We start from the raw sequence: 7,108 nt of genomic DNA, 5'->3' as shown, positions 1-7,108 counted from the left end.
AATATCTGTACCCTGAAAACTTATGAAAAAAATTGAAGAAACACAAAGAAATGGAAAAACATTTCATGCTCATGGATTGGAAGAATAAACATTGTTAAAATGTCTTTATTACCCAAAGTAATCTACACATTTAATGCAATCCCTATCAAAATACCATCAGCATTCTTCACAGCGCTAGATCAGTGTTAAAATTTGTATGGAACCACAAAAGCCCCCGAATAGCCAAAGCAATCCTGAAAAAGAAAAACAAAATTTGTGGCATCATGATTCTGGATTTCAACCTATATTACAAAGCTGTAGTCATCAAGGCAATATGGTACCTGCACAAAAACAGACAGATGAGTGGAACAGAATATAAAACCCAGAAACGGACCCACAACTCTATGGTTAACTCATTTTTGACAAAGCAAGAAAGAATATCCAATGTAAGAGCAGAATTCTTGTTTCGTTTCTGATTTTAGAGGGAAAGCATTCACTTTCACCATCAAGTATTCATGCCAGATGTAAGTTTTTGAAATGTTCTTTACAGATCAAAATATTTCAAACTTTGCCACAGTGGCAGTATCGTAGCCAATGAGGCTTATCTGAAGCGTGATTATTGCTAATTGAAAGCTTTTCATAGATCAAAGATGTTTTTGATGAATCGCAGTTCGCTAAGAACTTTTATCAAGAAGGGATGTTGGTTAGAATGTATTTTAATATGTGCAGGTATATTACATATAACTTAGATTCTTATGTGCCACCTTGGGCATTTACATCATCTAACAGGGTTTAAATGGGAAAACTAATGCCAAATTTCAAGCAACCTGGTTCTGAGAAAAGTTTTGCCCTTAGCTTACATTCCATTTGTTAGTTGAGAGTTTGCTATACTAATGTTTCCTTTTTTAAGGAATTATCATGTAAACATCATCAATAATTAAGCCCTACAAAGGGCCTGACAAAATAAAAACTGTTTCTCCGCATCTGGTGTTTTCATGGCAGCATACGCTAGTGATGCAAATGGAATATGAGTATTTCCTTAGAAAAACACAGGGAATGAATCTATAAGCTTCATCAATGCAGCCTTTAGTAGCCTATGGCATGTGATCTGAAGTTAGTTGTTTGCCAAGGTGACTCTCCATCTCACAGATTTCTGTTCACTGGTAGAGGCTACTCTCTGCTCTAGAGGGTGACTTGTTCCCATCAAACTGTGTAAGAGAAAACCACAAGTGGGAAGTAATTGGTCCTCATGGCTGCTGAATATCCATATACTGTTTTAATTTCTCTCTTTCTGCTGCCAGGATCCTGAGGGCATTTTGCTCTCACTGCCACTCACCTCAAAATCTGCTCTCTAGTGTCCTACGAATTCCACTCACTATCGTATTAAGATCAAGTTATAGAAATAAAATTCCCTCTTCCCTTATTTCAGCCAGCATATATTATTTTATACATTTAAGAGGAAAATTTCTGAGTAAAAAAAAGAGAACAAAATCAAAGAAAAAATCATGTCTTCAGAATACAAGTATCTTATTTCAAGATAATTAAAACATTTACTTAAAAGTTTTTTTTTGGATAATATAGTTTACTGAATTCATGTACTACTTCCCATGAATAAACCCCTCCCCTGCATTTCAGTCATGCCAGGACTAACTCTTTCCCAAACTTCCCGTTTCTTTTTCAGTTCTCAGTCACCCTTTCCTTCAACTCCTCACTTTTCTTTGGATGGCAGGTGTGACAGCTCTGTACAGGTGAATTACTTCCAGTGCAGAAAGAATTTAATAAACTTCGTAAGGCATATATTGTGATAGTAACAGTTCCTTCCATTCTTATGAATACTCCTCCTAAGTCAACTTATACATTATAGAAGAGAACTTTGGTATCCAAATAAGGGGTTATTAATCTTTGACTTGGGTGAACATGCAGTTAGCTCTAAATTTTATTCTTAGTGTATTCTGGGCCAGACTTCTGGAGTAAGGCAGAACATCAGAAAGCTAATATTTGTATCAAAATTCTTAGATCTGGGAAGAATTGCTTTTCTTCTATATAATGCCTTTGAATCTTACTGAGAAATGTTATGAGAAGCAGCTATATAGAACCAGATTATATCTATGTATATCTGTGTCTTTCTATTTATCTATCATCATCTATATCAGATACTTTGGAGGGTCAATATTCACTGTATTTCTTAGTTTCCTTAGTATGAATCCCCATGAAAGAAATTGTTACAGCATTAAGAGCCATTAATTTAGCTTTCCCTGAACCCACGTGTTTTCTTCTCATAGTTAATAAAAATCATACAGCAAATAATGTTTCCCCATTCTTCACTTTGTTTTAAAGGGAGTTCATAACATATTTAGTGGCTTGCTTTAATACAAACATAAAATCTTATCCAAAAATTGTCATTCTATTTTTTTCTTTCTAAGTTGATATTTCTCTTATTTTTTCTTTCATTGCACTTTTCTTTCAGTACATCAGGTCCTTAATGTAACAAGGTGGAATATAGTATAATAAAGGCACATATAAATAAACATGTAACTAAATAAATAGTTCCAAGATAAGAAGAGCTTTTGAAGTGGAAAGGATTTTATTAAGATGGAATTTTTATTAAGCCTTCCTCTATGGTATTAAGCAGGCTTTCCCAGGAGTTCAGATAAAACACTATTTATTGTGTTTTAGAAGGTTCTAGATGATCTGATCCTGCCTATCTCTCTAGCCTCCTATACAATTTTCATTTTGGGTAGCCAAATAAATTATTTAATATTCTTTGAAAACCACAAACTTTAACCTATACTTACATGGGATTTGGTTCCCCTAGAACTTTGCATAGTATATTTTATGACTTTGAAATATCACCTCCTAACAAAGGCACTCTCGAGCCATGTCATCTAAATTACCCACTATCCTACCCAAAACTTTTCTATATTCATATATTCATCTTTTATTGAGATATAGTTGATATGTATAACATTATGTTAGTTTCAGGGATGCAATGTAATGTTTCAGTACCTGTGTAATTATAAAGTTACCATCTGTTAAAAGTTACCACAGATAACATCTGTCATCACACATAGTTACAAATTTTCTTTTCTCCTTTCTTTTGGAATTGACTAACTGGAATTATAGATTTATGTGTTTAGCTGATTATTATCCATCTCCCTCACTAGAATGTAAATTTCACAAAGGCAGGGAATTTATCTTCCACACTGATGTAATTCAGGGCACATCACAGAGGAAATCAATGTTTATGGAATGACTTAGTGAAATGCACCAAATAAACTGAACACTTTATTTTTGACCAAATAGTTGGGCCAAATAACAAGGAGTGGTTGTCAAATTTCTCTGCATCTGTTTATATCTCAGTCTCTGGGAATCATGAATCACTGGTTTTTGCTCTCTGCTTTTACCTCTTTAGGGCTCTGTGTCAATTCACCCTTCCTTCACACAAAACTAATCCAAACTGTAATGCCACTATATTATGGTCTTCTTTAAAAATGTAAACCTGTTTCCAGGTGTTTTAATAATTTTGCACAGGTAAGAAGAATGTAATCTAGTCCTTAATTTATAAATGGAGGATTTCAAAATCGATGCAGGAAAATAAACTTCTACTACTTTCATGAATGTTTGACTCACCTATAGTGTTCACTGTAACTCCTTTCACTTTTCTCAGCTAATGTGGGGTTTGTATTTCTCTATGTCACATATTTATTTAAAATAGTGGCGCTATCAGATCAGTTTGTGGATTGTGCTGGTCTAGGTGTATCAACCACCTGAGTAACATTAAAATAAGGATTTCCAGGAGTCCAATTCAAGATTCTGATTTAGATATGGAGAAAGTACTGGGAATCTGTTCTTTTAAAAAGCTCCCTAAATAATTATGAAGCAGACAGGTTAAGGAGACAGTGCTTTTAATTATTATTAGTCGTTTGTATGTCAATTAAATAAATAAAAATTTTGGCTCAATTATGATTTGGTTGGCACTAATTTACCTTGAATTTAGTGAGCTAAAAGGGTGTGAATAGTCTTCTAAGGAGTAGAGCAGAGATGTTTAAACAAGCAAAACCAAGTGCAAGAATGTATGCACTTAATAGAAGTCAAAAAAGGGAGGAGTCCAGGGACTAAAATGGGCAAGCAATTATTGGAGGAAAGAATAAAAGAAGAATCTAAAGTCCAGAAATTCAAGTCATTTAAGTCTAATTAACAATGTATGAAATCCTGATTTGAGTACAAGGTATGATTTAATTGAGCATACTATTGTCCATTATGTAACTAGACAGAAATAGATGAATTTGAGTCTGTGTTTGAGTCTGCAAATGAATAAAGACCTACTTCTTAAGTGGGAATGGAAGTGGAGAAAAAGAATTAATTCTGATTTTGACCTACTCATGAGTTCTCATTCTCTTTGACTAATTTTTGTGCATATGAATTTTTCTCAAGGCAGCCTTCACGTCATTGTTCCGGAGACTGTAGATCAGTGGGTTTATAAGTGGGGTCACTGATGAGTAGAACAAGGTTACAATATTCTGTATCCCAGCTGCATTTTCAGAGGTTGGGCTGATGTACATGACCATGATGGATCCATAGAAGAGAGACACCACAGCCAGGTGGGAACCACAGGTGGGGAAGGCCTTACATCATCCAGCTGCTGAAGGGACACGCAACACTGCTCTGAGAACCAGGGTGTAGGACCCAAGGATGAAGAAGAAGGTGATGAAGATAATAAGAGAGCTCAATATAGAACAGGAAACCTAATTCCAGGGGCAGGGATGCAGGACAGGGCCAGGAGAGGACCAGGGTCACAGGCAAAGTGGTCAATGGTATTGGGACCACAAAAGGGGAGTCGTGTGATAAAATAGATAGGGACTGGATAGCAGAGGAAGGCTGTGACCCAGCAGAGGGCCACCAGGTTCATGCAGAAGTGGCTACTCATGATGTTAGGATAATGGAGAGGCCGACAGATGGCCAAGTACCGATCAAAAGCCATGAGGGGCAGTAAAAAAGTCTCAGTAATGCCCATGGAGAAGAAGAAATAGAACTGGAAGAAGCAAGCAGTGAAAGAGATGGTTTTGGTCTCAGATAGGAAGTTCTTTAACATATTGGGAACAGTGGTGTTGATGTAACAGATCTCCAGGAATGAGAAGTTGGCCAGCAGAATGTACATGGGGGTGTGAAGCCTGTGATCCAGCTTCACTGCACAGACAATGGCCCCATTCCCCATCAGTGTCAGGATGTAGGACACAAAGAACAACACGAAAAGGAGGACCTGAATCTCTCTGGAGCACGGAAAACTCAGTAGTATGAATTCGGTCACTGTGCTGACTCCTGACATATTCATGGCTTCCTAAAGGGGTAGAGAGGAAGAAGTGTCAATGACAAAGATGACCTTAATCCTCAGGAATATTTCCTTTGTAGAGATCCCAAACTCCTTCAGATTTTGTAATTCCATTAAATAAATAATATAACTATACTGCTAAAGACTATGAACCTTTCAGAGTGCTGGTATGATCAGACTCTGAATCTTTGTATTCTGTCATTTCTCTTTCAGAATTTTCTCATGGTAAAAGAAAAGATCTTATGTGATAAGCAGCTTGAAGAATGTTAATGACAGTACTAACAAAAGTAGGTAAGTATGAAAATCATGTATTTGTATCTATAGATTAAGATATATAGACCTTTAATATTGGACACAGAATTTCAATTACTTAAATCTTTGGAATCAGAGATAAAAAAGTTAGGCATCAGAAGAGGGAGAAAGGTAACAAGGTGCAGAAATATTTATACATTTCAGTGTTATTCTGGATCAGTGTTGGAACTGTAAGTGTTGACATCCTAAGGTGGTCTAATAACTGACACAAAAAATGTCAAACGACTATCCATTCTTCAGGGTTCATCATTGTTAGCTCAATAAAATTTTGAAAGTCCAGATATCTAAATGATGGCTTCTGATTTGGTTCCATATTTTACCTACTGAATTAAAACACTTGTGTAACAAGAAACAACAGGTGTTGGTGAAGTTTCAGAGACAGGAGAACCCTCTTGCACTGTTGGTGGGCATGCAAACTGGTGCAGCCACTCTGGAGAATAGTATGGAGGTTCCTTAGGAAACTAAAAATAGAACAACCTTATGATTCAGCAATTGCACTATTAGGTGTCTACTCCCAAAATACAAAAATACAGATTCAAAGGGGTACATGCCCCCCAATGTTTATAGTAGTAGCATTAGCAACAATACCAAACTATGGAGAGAGCCCAAATGTCCATTGCCTAATGAATGGATAAAGAAGATGTGATTATATATATATATATATATATATATATATATATATATATATATATATATATATATATATGAATATTACTCAGTCATCAAAAAGAATGAAATCTTGCCATTTACAATTACGTGGATGGAACTAGAATGTATTATACTAAGCCAAATAAGTCAATTAGAGAAAGGCAAATGCCATATGATTTCACTCATGTGGAATTTAAGCAACAAAACAGTTGAACATATGGGAGGGGGAGTAAAAAGAGTAGAGAGGGAAACAAACGACAAGAGACTCTTAATGACAGAGAACAAACTATGGGTTGATGGAGGGAGATGGGTGGGAGATGGACTGATGGGTGATGGGTACCTAGGAGGGCACTTGTGATGAGCACTGGGTGTTGTATATAAGTGATGATTGACTGATTTCTACTCCTAAAACTAATATTGCACTGTATATTAATTTAAATAAAAGATAATAGTTACATTAAATTAGAAAAAAACTCTAGAAAACAAACAGGATTGCTGGAGGGGAAGTGAGCAGCAGATGGGCTAAATGTGTGATGGGTATTAAGGAGGACACTTGGATGTTACATGTAAATGATGAGTCAGTAAATTCTACTTCTGAAACTAATATTACACTATATGTTAACTAATTACAATTTAAATAAAAACTTAAAACAAAAAAAAAGAATGTGTAAAATCTCAGCCTAGGTTAAAACTAGAAAAATATAGGGGTGTCTGGGCGTCTTGGTCAGTTGAGCGTCCAACTTTGGTTCAGGTCATGATCTCACAGTACGTGAGTTCAAGCCCCATGTCAGACTCTGTGCTGACAGCTTGGAGCCTGGAGCCTGCTTCACATTCTGTGTT

The 7,108-nt window shown here is 35.9% G+C and overlaps 2 pseudogenes; one reads left to right on the top strand and one right to left on the bottom strand.

The window, feature by feature from the left end:
• The first annotated feature begins 543 nt into the window (after positions 1 to 543).
• On the top strand, positions 544 to 722 carry LOC122223250 (annotated as a pseudogene).
• A 3,647-nt stretch (positions 723 to 4,369) lies between these two features.
• Positions 4,370 to 5,323, bottom strand: LOC122221252 (annotated as a pseudogene).
• Between the last annotated feature and the right edge of the window lie 1,785 nt (positions 5,324 to 7,108).

The sequence above is a fragment of the Panthera leo genome, chromosome B3 (genome assembly GCF_018350215.1).
Source record: "Panthera leo isolate Ple1 chromosome B3, P.leo_Ple1_pat1.1, whole genome shotgun sequence".
NCBI lineage: Eukaryota > Metazoa > Chordata > Mammalia > Carnivora > Felidae > Panthera > Panthera leo.
Note: the sequence above shows the minus strand (reverse complement) of the source record. Positions and strands in the feature narration are given on the sequence as shown.